Genomic DNA, 20,531 nt, shown 5'->3' on the forward strand with positions numbered 1-20,531 from the left:
CTGTAAAGACTAGCTGATATTGTCAAAAACAGTCACGTGACATTCAAAATGCAGTTTAAATTTTGGAAAATTGATAAATAAAATTTAGACAGTTGCAAAATCTTAAATTGAAAAATACACGTCACGTGACTTGGATAATTCAATTTTTGAGCTTGCAACACTGTAAAGACCAGTTGACATTGTCAAACACAGTCACGTGACATTCAAAACGCAGTTTAAACTTTGGAAAATTAATAATTAAAATTTGGACAGCTGTAAAAACTTAAATTGCAAAATACACGTCACGTGACTTGGATAATTCAATTTTTGAGCTTGCAACACTGTAAAGACCAGTTGACATTGTCAAACACAGTCACGTGACATTCAAAACGCAGTTTAAACTTTGGAAAATTAATAATTAAAATTTGGACAGTTGTAAAAACTTAAATTGCAAAATACACGTCACGTGACTTGGATAATTCAATTTTTGAGCTTGCAACACTGTAAAGACTAGTTGACATTGTCAAAAACAGTCACGTGACATTCAAAACGCAGTTTAAACTTTGGAAAATTAATAATTAAAATTTGGACAGTTGTAAAAACTTAAATTGCAAAATACACGTCACGTGACTTGGATAATTCAATTTTTGAGCTTGCACCACGGTAAAGGCCAGTTGATATCTGTCAAAATGAATCACGTGACCGTTAAAATGTGGTTTGAACTCTAAAAACTTGGCAAATTAAATTTAGACTATTTTAGACAGTTGTAAAAGCTGAAATTGTAAGAGACACATCACGTGACTTTGATTATGCAATTTTAGAGCTTGCAACACTGTAAAGTCCAGTTGAAACCTGTCAAAAACAGTCACGTGACCTTAAAAATGTAGTTTAAATGTTGAAAAATTGGTAAATTATTATAATAATTTGTAATGAATATTGTTTCAACTTAATATCATGCAACAAAGATTTTATTTTTTATTTATTTTTAATATCATGCAACAAAAATACAATACATTGTCTACCGCTTGGTCTACTACAATGTATTCCTTAAATATTGCAAAATTTCCTATATTTAGGCCTTATTTTGCTCAAAATTCTAAATGACTGGGTATTAAAAATCCCTTAAAATAGCAATTATTTTAGGTAAGGTTAAAGCCTTAGAAAAACTTTGAAATCTCCAACTAACGTTTACTGGTACTGATTGCACCGAAGAATAAAACAAATCCAGTACTTTTCTCACTTTCAAATCTCGTCTGGTAACAGTACGATACCGTCAAGATGTGCGCAAAACACCTTCTCTACGCGAACCTCGACTAAATATCATTTGAAAGTAAATTTGATATAACGGTTTGGCGCTCGTGCCCGGCTGCTGCAGTACTTGTCAGTACTACTATCGGTACTCATTACATGTTTTTATTTCTTGATCTGCCGACAAATGTTTCTCAGACTTTCATGCATCGCGACCCACCGTCAAGTTGAGCAACGATTTGCCGGTGGGTCGGATGACTCGGCTTTTCCCAATTCAAACATCGTTTGTTTTACCTGCAAGAGTCTTGATGATGTCGGAAATTTACACTGAAACGTTTGGGATTAACTCACTACATTTAGATTTACTTAAAAAAAAATAATGTGGAAACCATAAGTCAAGACGTTGGGGATTACAACAGTCAATTGAGTCTCTAACCCTTCTAATGTTGATAAGTAAAGAAGTCATTTTCAGCTTTTTGTAAATCACAAAAATGCAAATCTAATGTTTCCAATATCCACCTCTTAAAATTAGTCATTTTATAATTATTTACTAGTTTTTTAGTAAAGTTTTGAGCCACTCTAATCGTGACATCATAATTGACCTTACATTGTGCAGTACGTCGTTACTCAATCCGTAATTTTTCTTCCCAGTTCAAAATACTCTATTATGCTCAATGACAATAAAAGAGAGCATGACGTTTCGATATTAAGGAGAGAGACAAAAATACCCCTTGCAATGAAGTAAAGTCAAACTGACAGATAAACGTTTGTACGTTTCTTTGTTTTTGATTCAAAACAAACCGTAACATAACCTATAACACAACCGACATCCATTGACATATTCCGTCTGGTTCAAATTGCAATGTGCTAGACAAAGACGTGATATAGCTCCACTCCTACCGGACATAAATTTGTATACAGTGTACCAAAAAAGTTTAATTTTTCATAATTTATATCTCGACTTACAGAGACATTAAAATTAAAAAACTAAAATACGGTTAATATATTGACTAGCTATTAACGTGAAACAACATTTGGTTTATGACCCTATTTTGTAATTTAATGTTTTCTGAGTAAATCTAGTCACTATTGTGAAGAAATTTTAATTTATAGTGGTGTTTCAGTTTTTGTAGCAAAAAAGTTTTTTAGATTATTTCAAAATTTTGTTAAATAAACGCAGTCATCATTGCTGAGATATTGACAAAAGTGACTGTGTTTCAAAAAGTCGAAAAATGTTGAAAAAGTTCTAAAAACCATGAAATATTGTAGATTGTCGTTGCAAACATTCTAAAAGTATTGCAGAATGTCTACAAACTTTCAAAAACGTTTAAGAATCAATCTGGCAGAAGCTTTAAAAATGTTGCTGAAAGTCAAAAAATTTTTCAAAAGTTATAAAAACAATATTTTGGATAACGGGAAACCTTTTAATTGTTAAAAGTAGATTTACACTGTTAAAAAATTTCTCCAGTAGAGGTAGCTGCCATATACGTTAGTAGAATATTCAACGAGTAAACGTAGTTATCTTAGTTTCAAAAAGACTTAATATATTTTGTTATTTACCCCGAGTAAATGCCTTTGTTTACACTTTACTACCTTTTGGTAGACAAGCAAACAGTGTCAGAAAAAAGTGTCTAAATAAACCTTGCCATGAGCTCTTTAGTATGCTGTCGTGATATTAATACCAAAATATTGTAAGATCAGAGCAGAAAATTCAATTTTCTACCATTTTCTACTTCTAAACATCTACCAATCAAATTTAAGAAAACACGGTTACATGAGCTACTAGGTCTACTACGATGTAATGCATAGAAATTTCTGAAAAAACCGATTTTGCAAATGACAATTTTCGTAAGGGTCAAATTTGCCTGAAAAGCCAGCACTATTCCAATGGGTTTTGCGTTATGTTGGCCACTTAGTGCAAGCGAAAGTCGACTTTAATGATTTAATTTAAGAAAAACGTTTTGTTAGCTTTGGAGCCCTCTGGCGGCCAAATGAAGCACCCTATCAACACAAACGGCTATATTTTTGGAAAGCCCATTATATTTTCTATCCATTGACCTACAAAAGTGTAAACCAAGTGTTGCAAATAAACGAGCTATTTGACAATAAAAACAGTTTTGACTGAATTTGACAGCTACTACTTTAACCATCAATTTTATGTATCAATTTAAAGAATAAAATTTTCAAATAAGTGACCTAATACAAACTTACCTTAGATTTGACAGGGAATCAGACAAAAGGAGTGTTTGATTTGAAAAATGTCCTTTTTTAGAACTGACGTTTTGAGCTCTTTTTTTGACCATCCGGTATAATATATTTTATTGTTTTTCTTCACCCACTCTTAGAAAAAACCTTGTATAACACGACAAAACACAAAAACCAAGAAACAAACGTTTCTCAAAATGCATAAATTAAAATTCCTGTTTTGGAGACTGAAAATATTAAATTTCACATAACACGGTAAATATCTCAGAAACGGATACACGAAATATGACTAGAATTTGACTTAGAATCCAAAAATACAATAATATACAATGTGTCCCATTTAAACTAAGCAACAGTAGATATCTACTTCCGGTTAAATCGTTGCACGCATATTTTCTTATTTTTACTTTATTTTAAATTAAAAAAGGTTTTTTTAGACTCTCTAGTCGTGGTAGGTAATTCCGAAAATTTGGGGGTATTGTTAGGTTAGGTTAGTTATTAGGAATTATTGGACATTACAAGGAATTAGTTAAGTTAAGAGTTAATTTAACAGTATTAATAGTTTTAAAACCAATTTAAATTTTAATAAAGTTACAATTTAACGTAGTTAGTTTAGTTTGTAAATTCTAACTTAAGACAGTTTCCTTCAAAATTCTAAAAGTTAGTATGTTAAGTTTATATACATATTTTATAAACTGTGTGTAGTTAGTAGTAATGAAATTAGTCATTATAGCCTCAATTTATCATAATTAATAGTCAAAACAAGAGTAAAATTGAAGCTTTGCACCTAACTCCTAATCGAACTTGAAGAGACATCAACAGTCAATTAAGCCACTAACCTTAGTTGAATTGTCCCAAAAGATTGTTTTACTCTTTCGCTTATTGTATTAAGTACAATTTAAACAATCAATTAAAATTAAAATTGTAAATGCTTTCGTAATATGTCAACATTATTAACAAACCACTAAACTAGTTAAATAAAATGTATACATCTAATTTGCCAAAGTTAAAAAAGAAAAATGGCACAAATTAATAAAAACAAATTGACTAGATAAACTGGCAATTAGACAAACGAGTGGAATTTTTACATATTTGTAGAGCAATTTATCCAAGTCGTTTACCGCAAGATAGGAACTCCAAGCGACTTTAAAAAGATTTGCTTCATTAACAGTGCATAAACGGATTTCATCAATTAGTAATATTCACTAAAAGAGTTTAATCGAGCGTTTAATATTGCGTTGTTTTCCCTCTTTTTTTTCGTTCAGTAAATGGTGTTATTATTAATTGATAAACTGATTGAGTTGGCATTTAAAATGACTAAGCCCATTGAGGATTACACCAAAATTGGGTGCATTGTTCGTTTTAAAGGTGAAGGAGGCGAGTATTTACATTTCGCAATTTGTGTAACCACAAAGGGTTGTAGCAGAAACAAAAAGTAACCGTAAAGAAAGCATTTCAGATTTGTGGACGGTTAATTTTCAATTCACCTTGAACAATCGGATCTCAGCTTTTATGAGAATCTGTATTCTTCTTAAGGTTATCAAACTTATTAATTTATATTAAGATGGTTATTACGTTGCCGTTACCGATGAGAACAAAACTGTAAAATTGCAATTTCAAAGTTTCAATCAAACTAGTTTTTCAATACTTACAACAAACAAGTTTTTCCATCAATGACCCAACCATAAATATCCATAAATGTAACTTCACTAAACATAACATGGTCCACTAATTATCCATGATTGTTTTGTAGAATTGCACTGAATCACCACCGCAAAATGTCCAGGATCGGATATAAAACAGGTGACGGGCCAATGGCGCAAAAGTTCTCGACGCGACTCGATGCAACGACGCCGACCAATAAACTGAAAAGCTTTCGTCCTGCTGAACGCAAAGCTTTGGCTTGGTTAATGTGTAGTTCTGGTTTTAGCCTGGACGATGTGGTGGTGATGTTTTTAAGGTTCGCAGGCTTGCGCCAACGAGTTTTGGTGCCTCGGTGCACAACTCGAGGGCTCGGTCTGATGATGTCCCCAAACCGGTGCCGGTTTGTGGGTGGTTTTGTTCGTCTACCAGCTCAAGAAGATTCACCGATTTGTGTCTACTTCTCATAATCTTACATTTTGTTTATTTCGAATAGCTTGAATCATAATTAAATGCTGTTTCTGTGCAGTTTCAGTCTGCACTTAAAGATACCAGGCTAAGTTTAGGATATACAAAAGTGTTTAACTGTATTCAAACGTTGGAAGCTTGCGTTACTACAATCAAATTCAATCCAACTTAAGCACCTAGGCACAAACAAAACCAGGAAAGCTCGTAGAAAGAATATGGAAAAGCTGTGATTAGTGCAAGAGTTGCTTTCTATAAACACATAATATTTGGGTTTGTTTCATGCCAGGGAATCCGTTCCATCGCAAAAATAAGCAATTACTTTTCCTTTGCAAGTCTACTATGTCCGACAAGTGGGTTTTGGCCGAACAAGATTACTTTTTGCTCAATTTCGAGCCTGCAGTTTAATTTCCTTAAAGTATAATTAAGCCAATTTTTTATTTTGCTCCAGAAGGGTTCTAATGCACAGCAGAGGGCGTATTTATACCAAAAAACCTTAAATTGGGCGAAATATGCACTTTATACCTTTCAAAAATTGTAAAAATGCAATTTTTTGTCAAAATTGTCAATTTTCTATTTTGCTCCAAGAGGGTTCCAATGCACAGCAAAGAACATATTTATACCAAAGGACTTTAAATTAGGTGAAATAAGTACAAAAAAAGCACTTAAAAATTTTCAATTTTTCAAAAAATTGAAAGAATGGGGGGGTATTAGGGGTCTTTTTTTTCTACTTTTTGAAATTCAATATCTCGGTAACATGAAGAGCTAGAGGGGCCATTTTTCGCTCATTTTGTAGTATTTTTTATCCTTTTTCTAATGGCGTTTGAGTGAAATCTGTAGGAGTTCAAATAAAAAAGTTACAATCATTCAAAAATGGAAAAATATCGGTTTTTGTAAATTAAGTGAAATAAGTACAAAAAAAGCACTTTAAAATTGTCAATTTTTCAAAAAAATTGAAAGAATGGGGGGGTATTAGGGGTCTTTTTGTTCTGTTTTTTGAAATTCAATATCTCGGTAACATGAAGAGCTAGAGGGGCCATTTTTCGCTCATTTTGTACTATTTTTTATCCTTTTTCTAATGGCGTTTGAGTGAAATCTGTAGGAGTTCAAATAAAAAAGTTACAATCATTCAAAAATGGAAAAATATTGGTTTTTGTAAAAAGTGCAATTTTGGCAATTTTTTATTTTGCTTCAAGAGGGTTCCAATGCACAGCAAAGAACATACTTATACCAAAGGACCGTAAATTAAGTGAAATAAGTACAAAAAAAGCACTTTAAAATTGTCAATTTTTCAAAAAAATTGAAAGAATGGGGGGTATTAGGGGTCTTTTTTTACTACTTTTTGAAATTCAATATCTCGGTAACATGAAGAGCTAGAGAGGCCATTTTTCGCTCATTTTGTAGTATTTTTTATCCTTTTTCTAATGGCGTTTGAGTGAAATCTATAGGAGTTCAAATAAAGAAGTTACAATCATTCAAAAATGGAAAAATATCGGTTTTTGTAAAAAGTGCAATTTTGGCAATTTTTTATTTTGCTCCAGGAGGGTTCCAATGCACAACAAAGAGCATATTTATACCAAAGGACCTTAAATTAGGTGAAATAAGAACAAAAAAAGCACTTTAAAATTTTAAACTTTTCAAAAAAACTGTAAGAATGGGGGGGTATTAGGGGTATTTTTTTACTACTTTTTGAAATTCAATATCTCGGTAACATGAAGAGCTAGAGGGGCCATTTTTCGATCATTTTGTAGTATTTTTTATCCTTTTTCTTATGGCGTTTGAGTGAAATCTGTAGGAGTTCAAATAAAAAAGTTACAATCATTCAAAAATGGAAAAATATTGGTTTTTGTAAAAAGTGCAATTTTGGCAATTTTTTATTTTGCTTCAAGAGGGTTCCAATGCACAGCAAAGAACATACTTATACCAAAGGACCGTAAATTAAGTGAAATAAGTACAAAAAAAGCACTTTAAAATTGTTAATTTTTCAAAAAAATTGAAAGAATGGGGGGGTATTAGGGGTCTTTTTTTACTACTTTTTGAAATTCAATATCTCGGTAACATGAAGAGCTAGAGGGGCCATTTTTCGCTCATTTTGTAGTATTTTTTATCCTTTTTCTAATGGCGTTTGAGTGAAATCTATAGGAGTTCAAATAAAAAAGTTACAATCATTCAAAAATGGAAAAATATCGGTTTTTGTAAAAAGTGCAATTTTGGCAATTTTTTATTTTGCTTCAAGAAGGTTCCAATGCACAGCAAAGAACATGTTTATACCAAAGGACCTTAAATTAAGTGAAATAAGTACAAAAAAAGCACTTTAAAATTTTTCATTTTTCAAAAAAACTGAAAGAATGGGAGGTATTAGGGGTCTTTTTTTACTACTTTTTGAAATTCAATATCTCGGTAACATGAAGAGCTAGAGGGGCCATTTTTCGCTCATTTTGTAGTTTGTTTTTTTCTCTTTTTTAAAGCAAACCAATTTATCTATCATTTTCGTAAAAAACAAATTTCTGTTATTTCAAAAACAAAGATGGCGTGAGGTGTTCAATTGTTTTTGCAATAACCTGCTTTAACTTCTTAACGGTTTGACCAATTTTAACGAATTCAGTATTGTTGAAAAGAGCATTTCTTGGGCACTAAGAATCAACCAAAATATAGTTAATTTAGTTGAATCTTTCTGCGCCAGGGGGCTACTTTTGACACCATGACTCAAATTCCAAAAAAAATTCAAAAACCAAATGGAATGATATGACTTTTTCTTTATGAAAAAGTAGCCAAACAACAGCTAAATAGGTCAGTGAAAACAGTTTTTTAAATTGTCGTTCCTAACCTGAAATATTGAGAGAATGAAATTATGAAATATGGTCGAGGAACAGTCTTATTGGGTCACCCGGTACAACTTCTAGCTCCTGATGATGTTCCGAAACAACATGTTGTGTTTATTCGTAAAGTAGTAACTCTCACTGTTTTTAAAACATCACAGTATATTTGATATGCTTCTACCTATCAGCAGGAATTTCCAAAGTACTTCTTCTCCAGATGCTTGTTTATCTAAACCATTTCAACTATTTATTCAGTTGTCATCAAACCACTACTGAAGAAATTCATGTAGACAGTGATGGTCATGCGAGCAAATATTGAAATTTGCGATGTAGGTACGCGAAACGAGCACTTACCGCTTAATTTGCGCTCATATAGGGGTAGGCAAAGTACCTCGGTACCTTCCGAGTCTTCGCTATAATGTGTGCGGTGTATTTATTTTAATAATTCACATATTTCTCACACATTTGAGCGTTCAGGTTAACGATAATAGGGTATGCAGGTACCGTTTTGTACCTTTTTTGGTCGCAGGACCGGCTTTGACCAAAATGAACCAAACACCAGCCGGACGTAGCAACTAAAGCCGGTCCTGTTTGAAAAACCTTCTTTAAAAGCAATTTAGTTAAGGCGTATGCATAAGTGCGGCTTTATCTCGCTTATCTAAAGTGTTTTGTATGTTTTCATAGAGCAAGAAACACAGGTTTTATATGTGTGTGTCTTAGGGCAATAACGGCCGAAATCTTGCTAAATAAGCTCGTTGTTTTACGGTTTCCTGGAGTCGTTTTCGGTGATTCTATTCGTGAAATCAAAACCTTTTGTTACGCGAGCTAAGTGTAAATTGTTTATTGTGGGAAAATCTAACAAGCCAAACCAGTAAACGTAACGAACAGTAGTTGTTTTATTTATGGTTCTTTTTTGGAATTTTACGAAAAATCTTACCACTTTATGAATAGTAATTTTCTTGCTATGTTATTGTTTTTATAAACCATTGGGTTTGCAAAATTACAAGATTTTGAAGTACTAGAGAGACTACCTGATCTTCATTGTATAGTATTTTTTATTAGGATGGGTAAATTTACCATGAAAATTTGACTGGTAAATTACAAATACCGTGTTTCTGGCAAATTTCTGACTACACCAAATTTTGAAGTGTTTTTTAGGTTATTGGATAGGAAATTTAATAAGGATTCCAAAATTGTAGTTAAACAGTAATTTTCTCACTCCAAGTTGGTTTTAAAGTCGATTTTGTCCCTGACTGTTTTTTCAAACTGTATTTTTGGCAGTTTAAATTTTGACACTGCTTTTCTCCCTGACTGTACCAAATTTTTAATGTTTTTTTTATGTCGTTTGATGGGAAATTTAATGAGGATTCCAAAAATGTGTTTAAAACAGTATTTTTTTCACTCCAAGTGGGTTTTATAGGCGATTTTTTCCTTGACTGTCCTTTCAAACTGTATTTCTGGCAGTTCAAATTTTGACACCGCTTTTCTCCCTGACTGTACAAAATATTGTAGTGTTTTTTAGGTTATTGGATAGGAAATTTAATGAGGATTCCAAAAATATGCTTAAAATAGTCAATTTCTCACTCCAAGTGGGTCTTACAGTCGATTTTTTCCTTGACTGTCCTTTCAAACTGTATTTCTAGCAGTTCAAACTTTGACACCGCTTTTCTCCCTGACTGTACAAAATATTGTAGTGTTTTTTAGGTTATTGGTTAAGAAATTTAATGAGGATTCCAAAAATGTGCTTAAAACAGTAATTTTCTCACTCCAAGTGGGTTTTATAGGCGATTTTTTCCTTGACTGTCCTTTCAAACTGTATTTCTGGCAGTTCAAATTTTGACACCGCTTTTCTCCCTGACTGTACAAAATATTGTAGTGTTTTTTAGGTTATTGGTTAAGAAATTTAATGAGGATTCCAAAAATGTGCTTAAAACAGTAATTTTCTCACTCCAAGTGGGTTTTATAGGCGATTTTTTCCTTGACTGTCCTTTCAAACTGTATTTCTGGCAGTTCAAATTTTGACACCGCTTTTCTCCCTGACTGTACAAAATATTGTAGTGTTTTTTAGGTTATTGGTTAAGAAATTTAATGAGGATTCCAAAAATGTGCTTAAAATAGTCAATTTCTCACTCCAAGTGGGTCTTCCAGTCGATTTTTTTCTTGACTCTCCTTTCAAACTGTATTTCTGGCAGTTCAAATTTTGACACCGCTTTTCTCCCTGACTGTACAAAATATTGTAGTGTTTTTTAGGTTATTGGATAGGAAATTTAATGAGGATTCCAAAAATATGCTTAAAATAGTCAATTTCTCACTCCAAGTGGGTCTTACAGTCGATTTTTTCCTTGACTGTCCTTTCAAACTGTATTTCTAGCAGTTCAAACTTTGACACCGCTTTTCTCCCTGACTGTACAAAATATTGTAGTGTTTTTTAGGTTATTGGTTAAGAAATTTAATGAGGATTCCAAAAATGTGCTTAAAACAGTAATTTTCTCACTCCAAGTGGGTTTTATAGGCGATTTTTTCCTTGACTGTCCTTTCAAACTGTATTTCTGGCAGTTCAAATTTTGACACCGCTTTTCTCCCTGACTGTACAAAATATTGTAGTGTTTTTTAGGTTATTGGTTAAGAAATTTAATGAGGATTCCAAAAATGTGCTTAAAACAGTAATTTTCTCACTCCAAGTGGGTTTTATAGGCGATTTTTTCCTTGACTGTCCTTTCAAACTGTATTTCTGGCAGTTCAAATTTTGACACCGCTTTTCTCCCTGACTGTACAAAATATTGTAGTGTTTTTTAGGTTATTGGTTAAGAAATTTAATGAGGATTCCAAAAATGTGCTTAAAATAGTCAATTTCTCACTCCAAGTGGGTCTTCCAGTCGATTTTTTTCTTGACTCTCCTTTCAAACTGTATTTCTGGCAGTTCAAATTTTGACACCGCTTTTCTCCCTGACTGTACAAAATATTGTAGTGTTTTTCAGGTTATTCATTAAGAAATTTAATGAGGATTCCAAAAATGTGCTTAAAATAGTCAATTTCTCACTCCAAGTGGGTCGTCCAGTCGATTTTTTCTTTGACTGTCCTTTCAAACTGTATTTCTAGCAGTTCAAACTTTGACACCGCTTTTCTCCCTGACTGTACCAAATATTGTAGTGTTTTTTAGGTTATTGGTTAAGAAATTTAATGAGGATTCCAAAAATGTGCTTAAAATAGTCAATTTCTCACTCCAAGTGGGTCGTCCAGTCGATTTTTTCTTTGACTGTCCTTTCAAACTGTATTTCTAGCAGTTCAAACTTTGACACCGCTTTTCTCCCTGACTGTACCAAATATTGTAGTGTTTTTTAGGTTATTGGTTAAGAAATTTAATGAGGATTCCAAAAATGTGCTTAAAATAGTCAATTTCTCACTCCAAGTGGGTCTTCCAGTTGATTTTTTCCTTGACTGTCCTTTCAAACTGTATTTCTGGCAGTTCAAATTTTGATACCGCTTTCCGCCTTGACTGTACCAAATTTTGTACTGTTTTTTTTAGGTTATGGGATAGGAAATTTAATGAGGATATCAAAAATGTGCTTAAAATTGTCTTTTTCTCACCATAGGTGGGTTATACAGGCAATTTTGTCCCTGACTGTCCTTTTAAACTCTGTTTGTAGCAGTTCAAACTTTGACACCACTTTTCTCACTGATTATCAAATTTTGTAGTGTTTTTTCATGTTATTGGGAAGGCAATTTAATGAGGATTCCAAAAATGTGCTTAAAATAGTCAATTTCTCACTCCAAGTGGATCTTACAGTCGATTTTTTCCTCGACTGTTTTCAAACTGTATTTCTGGCAGTTCAAATTTTGATACCGCTTTCCGCCTTGACTGTACCAAATTTTGTACTGTTTTTTTTAGGTTATGGGATAGGAAATTTAATGAGGATATCAAAAATGTGCTTAAAATTGTCTTTTTCTCACCATAGGTGGGTTATACAGGCAATTTTGTCCCTGACTGTCCTTTTAAACTCTGTTTCTAGCAGTTCAAACTTTGACACCACTTTTCTCACTGATTATCAAATTTTGTAGTGTTTTTTCATGTTATTGGGAAGGAAATTTAATGAGGATTCCAAAAATGTGCTTAAAATACTCATTTTCTAACTGCATTTGTCAAGGAATTTACTGTGCTCAAAAGTTGCAAAAAGTTTCTTGCAGTATTGAACACAAAACGAGTTTTTGAGATTTATGACAGTGGTCACGTGACTGTCTAGCTAAATTATCATCCAAAAACCTGATATCTGTAACACAAATCTAAACTGTCAAAAAATGTCTAGAATATACAATTGTCAGTAAATTACAAATTGTTTAAATAATAATATTTTTAAATTCGCGACATCGTTTTCATCCCAAAAACATATTATTTGTCATAATTTAAACATGAGATAATGAAGAAAAGTGACAAAAAGCTGAAAATGCTATTTTTTCATAAAAGGTTTCTTGTTCAGGATTTTTTTAACAATATTTACCGAAAATAACCAGATAGGAAAATGATATCTTTTAAGCAAATTTCAATTAGACTCATAAATTTACTGATCAACATGGAATTTACTGGTAAATTTTCCTGTTCTACTGAATTTTCCTTTACCTTACCGGTAAATAATCGGTCACGGTAAATTCACGCCCATCACTATTTTTTATGCTTCCTTTGAATGGTAGGTGATTGAAATAAAATTCCATGGACAAAAAAAATGGTTTGTGTATAGTGAGCTAATCAAAATTAACGATCCTCTTTACGATGTCGTTTCGGCAGCTCCGTTACAGCTCAAATTTGATTGCTCTTCACACTAATTAGACGCACAAAACTATGAATTCGAAACGATGTTTAACTGTAAATTTCTATGAATATTTCAAATTTTACAAATACTACCATAGTGAAGAATCAGCAGAAGAGGAACCACAAATTGAAGAGTGGCGAGCAGTCACCATCGAAGAATGCGTTTACGAAAAACCTTGAACTCGGCCGTTGTGACTAGATGGACAAAATATCGTGGCGAAAACACTTCTTCTTCATCGCCGTGGACTGTTATGCAACGACAGTTTCAAGTTTGAGGTTAAGCCGCTACTCGAATGCACAATTACTGGCGAATTTTTCGCATTTTTACCTTCGCCATCGATGAATAAGCTTAATTATACCGGGCCCCCGGCTCCTAAGCGATTGTCGTTTGCTAAATGGTTCTTTAATGACTTTGGTACTTTGATGATATGCAGAGTGAGTAGTTGGGAAATTACATTCTGCAAATTCTTCAAATAGTCCCACTTTTCTCTAACTATCAGCAAAATGATAAATGTCCAGTCACGTTTCCGAACCTGTTCCAAAAATGTATATTGTGCGTTGTTTGTGAAAACGGTGTTTGTCGTATATAAAAGAAAACCTTACCGCGAACAATTCAGAACTAATAAAACTTCAATAAATGAATAACACGGACCCAGACAAAGGTACATTATTTCGAAAATAAAAGTTTTAAGACGACCGCCATTTTTTTATGTCTTCTTGTGGCCTTTGTGAGAACGGAATACCATTTGGATTGCTTACCACCATCGTAAAAACGAACATTATGACTTTTCTCGTTATGCCGGATTTTCATTCTTTTCACTGTGTCAGTACGTCTGAAGGATATTATAGAATATCCTGCAAGTATTATAATTTCAATATTAATGATAACTACAAAAGATATACTAGATATTGGATATTGGACATAGAAGACATTGGGTGTAATGAAAAGGTGATAAAAAATGTGAATTTTGGAACTAAATCTATAACACCCAGTTAATCCAAGTTCTAGCATCAATGATTAAGTACCACTTATATTTCAAAAAATAAATTATTTATCAATAATGTCTTGAGTTCCAAATCTCCACCAGAGCAGCTGCTACTTCTTTGGGATTTTGAACTGCAGGAGTTATGGACCTTACTCGTCTAACTAACATGTCCCAGACATCTGTATCTGTATGTGTGTCATCTTTCTGTTCACACATCCTGCATAGAGGTGTGTCCACTAGCCCCATAGTATGGAGGTGTTTCCTTAGTTGACAGTGTGAAATCCTACTGTTAAACGTAGGTTTTTCCTGGTCATCGGCAAATATTTCTTCGGTGCCAGCTTCCCATGTCCCAGACATGTTCAATCGGATAATGTCTGGAGAACATGCCGGCCACGCCATTGTTCTTATTCTGACGACATTCAAAAAGTCGGAGACATTAATAAAAAAAAATTCTCCGATATGGAGGAGAACATCGCGAATGTATCCATCTGCATTTAAAGCTCCATTAACAACCACCAACTCTGTTGGTGCCCCTAAGCATATTCCACCCCAGACCATAACTGAGCCTCCACCATAGGAGGCAGTGGGAGTAAAATTAAACTGTTCATCTTGTTCACCTCGGTGGCGATATAACCTTTCCCTGTCGTTGATGGAATTAACACAAAATTGTCTCTCATCTGTGAACAAAACATTGACCCACTGATCATTTTCCCAATTTCCCTAGCAAAGCCTAGTCTAGCTGGAGCTTTCTTGGTTCCATAACCCTTCAAACCAACTTCCTTAAGCCTTCTGCTAATGGTCCGAGCACTTCTTCCACGTACTTCTTCCAGTTCCTATTCAATAATATTTGCAAGATTCTGAATCTGTCATCTCTAGCCGTGGTTGTCCGTTTTCTTCCTTGACCTCGTCTCACATACTCTCCCGTTTGTCTCCAACGTCGTTCATTTTGATTTTGATTTTCCTAACATATCAGCAACATCGCTGTAACTTGTACCAATTTCAATCAACGCTACAGCCTTCGCCAGATCAGTAGAAGCCATATTGGATTTTTAAGAATCAAAATGATGAATGTTCTGGACCAATGACGTATAGCACATTTGATTAGGAAGCAATGGCAATATATGATCAATATCCACTTTTTCTTCAAAACCCTGTATTTTCTTTAATAATTGAGATATCAGAATGAATAAAAAAGGGAAATGTTCAGAAAATAACGTGCTACAATTTGATGTTATAAACTGTTTTCAATTCTCAGTTGTTCTCTCCACAGGGTGTCTCAAAGATCACAGAAAATTCTTTCCTAAAAGACATACAGGTGTATTCATGACGAATCAAGCTACAATTTCTAAGGATCGGAATAGTATTGAATTTTGCCTTTTTGCGTGCAAGGAAAGTTAATAATGAATGTCAACAAGTTGTAATAAGTTTTGATACTATTGTTCCGTGTTAATGTTAATGTAATAGCGTTGGCGCCGTCACGAAGCCTCTTCGCCGTCAACAGTAGCGTTAAGTAATAAAATAGACATTTTTATCAAAATTCAATGTTACAAATCCATCACGTTTTTATTTACACGTAAGTGAGATATAGACCCCCACGCCGATTTGCATGTTCAATTAACTTGGCTATGAAACCCAATTAGACGCGATAGTTTAACTAATCAGTCTATGAAAAAGTGACAGGTAAACGTGGAGTTTTTCAAATCCGATGCGGGTACATTTCTCACGATTCGTGCACTCGAGCAATTAGAGAAATATCGAGATCTGGAAATTAAATTTAATTAAACATTTTCCGAATGGTTTTACTCGGTTAACTTGTCCCCGTAGGATGGTCACAAACCAAAAGCGGGTTTTTTGGTTTCCTCAGCTGAAAATCAACACAAATTTGTATGCATTTTTAAAATTGAAAAAAAAACTAACAATCAGTTAGTCACGGCGTTGTCCGCGTCGTGATGGATTAATCACGAGCGTCGTGGCCGGTCCACGTTTCGCGAAAACAATGGACAAACGACCAACTTTGACATCAGAACAACGGAACATCATTGAGAAAAATAATCATTATCGACGGTCGATTGTTGATTTCGACGGGTTCGCACGCAAAACAATTGATACTCTTAGTACTAGAGTTCAGTTAACAGATCTTTCTAACATTCTCAAAGTTTACATCAATACAGATATACCACATATCAAGCTAAAATGCACTCGACCAAGATTGACCAAGTACTCCAAAAGAAAGCCAGTGGGAAATTTTGTCATTAAGGAAATTAGCAACTATTTCTAGTTTTATAGTTTCAGATCACTGGTGAACAGATTTAGACAGTTAATGACAGCTGTCACGTGACGTAAGAAAAGTATAAAAGTGTTTCTTCACGTCAAAACTGTCAAATTTGACTTCATGGAGCTGTAAAGACTACTTACAGTGTAGATTCTATAAAAAACACATCTAGTTGCCATTTTTATACATTCACGTCATTGGTGAGTGAGTTTTGAAAATTATGGTAGCTGTCACGTGACGCAGACAAAGTATTAAATTGTTCCTTAACGTCAGAGCTGTCAAATTTGACTCCATAGTGCTTTACACACAACTTTCAGTGTAATTTCTAAAATTAACAACAATTTCTTATTTTATAGTTTCCCGTCACTGGTGAACGGATTTTGGCAGTTAATGACAGCTGTCACGTGAATCAAGATAAGTATAAAAGTGTGTTTTTTAACGTCAGAACTGTCAAATTCAACTTCATGGAGCTGTAAAAGACTACTTACAGTGTAGTTGTTTAAAGAAACAAATCTGCGTAGCATTTTATACTCTCGGGTCACTAGTGAGTGAGTTTTGAGAGTTATGGCAGCTGTCACGTGACGCAAGCAAAGTACTTAACTGTTCCTTAACGTCAGAACTGTCAAATTTGACTCCATGTTGCTTTAAACTCAACTTTCAGTGCAATTCCTAAAATTAACAACTATTTCTTATTTTATAGTTTCAAGTCACTAGTGAGTGAGTTTTGAGAGTTATGGCAGCTGTCACGTGACGCAAGCAAAGTACTTAACTGTTCCTTAACGTCAGAACTGTCAAATTTGACTCCATGTTGCTTTAAACTCAACTTTCAGTGCAATTCCTAAAATTAACAACTATTTCTTATTTTATAGTTTCAAGTCACTAGTGAGTGAGTTTTGAGAGTTATGGCAGCTGTCATGTGACGCAAACAAAGTATTAAACTGTTCCTTAACATCAGACCTGTCAAATTTGACTTCATGGAGTTATAAAGACTACTTACAGTGTAGTTCTTTCAAGAAACCCATCTGCTTGGCATTTTATACTCTTAGGTCACTAGTGAGTGAGTTTTGAGAGTTATGACAGCTGTCACGTGACGCAAGCAAAGTATTAAAGTGTTTTTTAACGTCAGAACTGTCAAATTTGACTCCATGTTGCTTTAAACACAACTTTCAGTGTAATTTCTAAAATTAACAACTATTTCTTATTTTATAGTTTCAAGTCACTAGTGAGTGAGTATTGAGAGTTATGGCAGCTGTCACGTGACGCAAGCAAAGTACTAAACTGTTCCTTAACGTCAGAACTGTCAAATTTGACTCCATGTTGCTTTAAACACAACTTTCAGTGTAATTCCTAAAATTTACAACTATTTGTTATTTTATAGTTTCAGGTCACTGGTGAACGGATTTCGGCAGGTAATGACAGCTGTCACGTGAATCAAGATAACTATAAACGTGTTTTTTAACGTCAGAACTGTCAAATTTGACTTCATAGAGCTGTAAAAGACTACTTACAGTGTACTTGTTTAAAGAAACATATCTGCGTGGCATTTTAAACTCTCGGGTCACTGGTGAGTGAGTTTTGGAAGTTATGACAGCTGTCACGTGACGCAAGCAAAGTATTAAACTGTTCCTTAACGTCAGAGCTGTCAAATTTGATTCCATGTTGCTTTAAACACAACTTTCAGTGTAATTTCTAAAATTAACAACTATTTCTTATTTTATAGTTTCCCGTCACTGGTGAACGGATTTTAGCAGTTAATGACATCTGTCACGTGAAGCAAGATAAATATAAAAGTGTTTTTTAATGTCAGAACTGTCAAATTTGACTTCATAGAGCTATAAAGACTACTTACAGTGTAGTTCTTTGAAGAAACCCATCTGCTTGGCATTTTATACTCTTAGGTCACTGGTGAGTGAGTTTTGGAAGTTATGGCAGCTGTCACGTGACGCAAGCAAAGTATTAAACTGTTCCTTAATGTCAGAACTGTCAAATTTGACTCCATGTTGCTTTAAACACTCACAACTATTTCCTATTTTATAGTTACAGATCACTGTCGAACGTAATTCGGCAATTAATGACAGCTGTCACGTGAATGAATCAAGATAAGTCTAAAAGTATTTTTTAACGTCACAACTGTCAAATTTTCTCTTCATGGAGCTATAAAGACTTACTTATAGTGTAGTTCTTTCAAGAAACACATTTGCTTGGCATTTATACTCTTAGGTCACTGGTGAGTGAGTTTTAAGAGTTTTGGCAGCTGTCACGTGACCTTAGATTTAATATCTGTGGTGACAATATCAAACTTTATTTATTAATCATTAACTTAAATTAATATGCAACGTAAACATTTTTCAACATAATAATTGCAAACTCATGTTTCTATCAACTCACTTAACCTAACCTATGTCTGTCATGTCACTCAATTGGCATTGACTAGACCCTACACTACACTAACTACTCTATATATTACATTCAGAACTAGTGAATAATAAGAATTTTATTATATACACATTTTTCTGATCTCCGTTAGGATCATTTTACGAAATTTTCACTATAAGAACCACATAACCAGGTTAAATTTTCCACTATAGATTCAATCTGATCTCGCGTCATGTTTCACGGTTACAGTCTAATCATAATGGAACATTTGCTACGTTTTATGCAGATTAAATTAATAGAACGACCGGTTTAATCAGTAGAAAGTAAGGGAACAAACTAAAATGATATTCATTGGAAATATTGTTTTATTTTTCATATATTGTTGGTTATATGCAGGCTTTATTAAACCTGTCGCGTTATGGAAGCTGAAAGCCCACATGACTTAGCAGATTAGCAGCGTAACGAGATTTTTTTCAATTATCGTTAGGTCTGGCGCCAAATTATCACTTGGAATCAAAAGGGAGTAAAATGTACAAGTGATATGCGCTTAATCAGATGCAACCAGGCTTCAAATAGATCGTTAACGTGCATCCTCACGCCATCGTTAAAAGCTAAAATGTAATTCATAACCTGTGAAAAATTATTAGGCCGCTTCAAGTTTGAATTAATAACACCTCTCCCCCGTATCCTTGATGCAATAAAGGCCTCAATTATCGACCAATTTATGGTCTTAGGTACGGTCTATTATCACTTGAAAGCCGTCTGAAATTGCCCTGACAAGATGGTGCACTACGACCAAAAATGGGTTGGACGAGGTCAGTTATCGAAAAAAATGCCTTATTATTACGGTAGTTATGCCTGAGATATGATAGAGTAGTGGAACTTCTATTGTGGTGAGTTTAATGATGTTCAAATCAGTTTCTTATGGATAGTAATCACTAGAGTCCGGATTTCTAGAAATTTTGCTTTTTGTAAATAATAAAAGCAACCAACCTTTGACATCTAATGTGAACGATTTATGCAAAAACACGTCATTTGACAGATTTTGTTGATGCTTTTTTTGCTTTTTTTCTTCTTTTTGTGTTTATTTTAGTTTTTTGTGCTTATTTACTGCTATTTTTGTATGGTTTAACTAGTTTTTTACAAAACAAGTTTTTCAAGTTTTTAAAAATAAACTAAACTAATAACTGCCTTTGACAAAAAATTGCTATTGGATTTGAAAGCTTCTGAACGACAAAAACATGTTGCAAAATGTATAAGTATCAATTTACTAATTTAAACTGACCAAAAAATTTTCAAATGCTCCTGAACTAGTCTAAGAAAATGTAAAAAACATTCCAAAACACTAAAGAACCTCTAAAATGCCTTGCAAAGCTTACAAAGCAACCTAGAAGCTTCTAAAAGCTTCCAAAAGCTTTTCAATTTATCTAGAAACAGCTTAACAGCTTCCTAAGTTTCTAAAACCGTCTACAAGGTTTCAAATACCTTAAAGGCAGTCCAGAACCTTCAAGGCTCTTTAAAGTGTCCAAACACCTTCCAACTGCTCCTAAAGTAGTCTAAAAAAGTTTTAAAACACTACAGAAACTCCAAAATGCTCCAAAAGCAGTCTAAAGCCTTCCCAAATAGTCTAGAAGCTTCAAAATAATCTTTAACTAGTCTAGAAGCTACCAGAAGATATTATAGCAGTTTAGAAGCTTCTAAAAAATTTTGTGAACTATGTAAGAGATTCCAAATGC

General features: G+C 33.7%; 1 protein-coding gene across 1 annotated transcript in view; it reads right to left on the minus strand.

Moving 5' to 3' along the window:
* Positions 1–5,367, minus strand: part of sano (CABIT domain-containing protein serrano) — a 56,793-nt gene extending 51,426 nt beyond the window's left edge. The window contains exon 1 of the mRNA XM_081979669.1: positions 5,085–5,367. The gene's annotated coding sequence lies outside the window, so the exon portion shown is untranslated. The remainder of the gene's footprint in view (positions 1–5,084) is intronic.
* Between the last annotated feature and the right edge of the window lie 15,164 nt (positions 5,368–20,531).

This window comes from Ips typographus, linkage group LG5 (assembly GCF_016097725.1).
Source record: "Ips typographus isolate SLU linkage group LG5, UJ_Ityp_2.0, whole genome shotgun sequence".
NCBI lineage: Eukaryota > Metazoa > Arthropoda > Insecta > Coleoptera > Curculionidae > Ips > Ips typographus.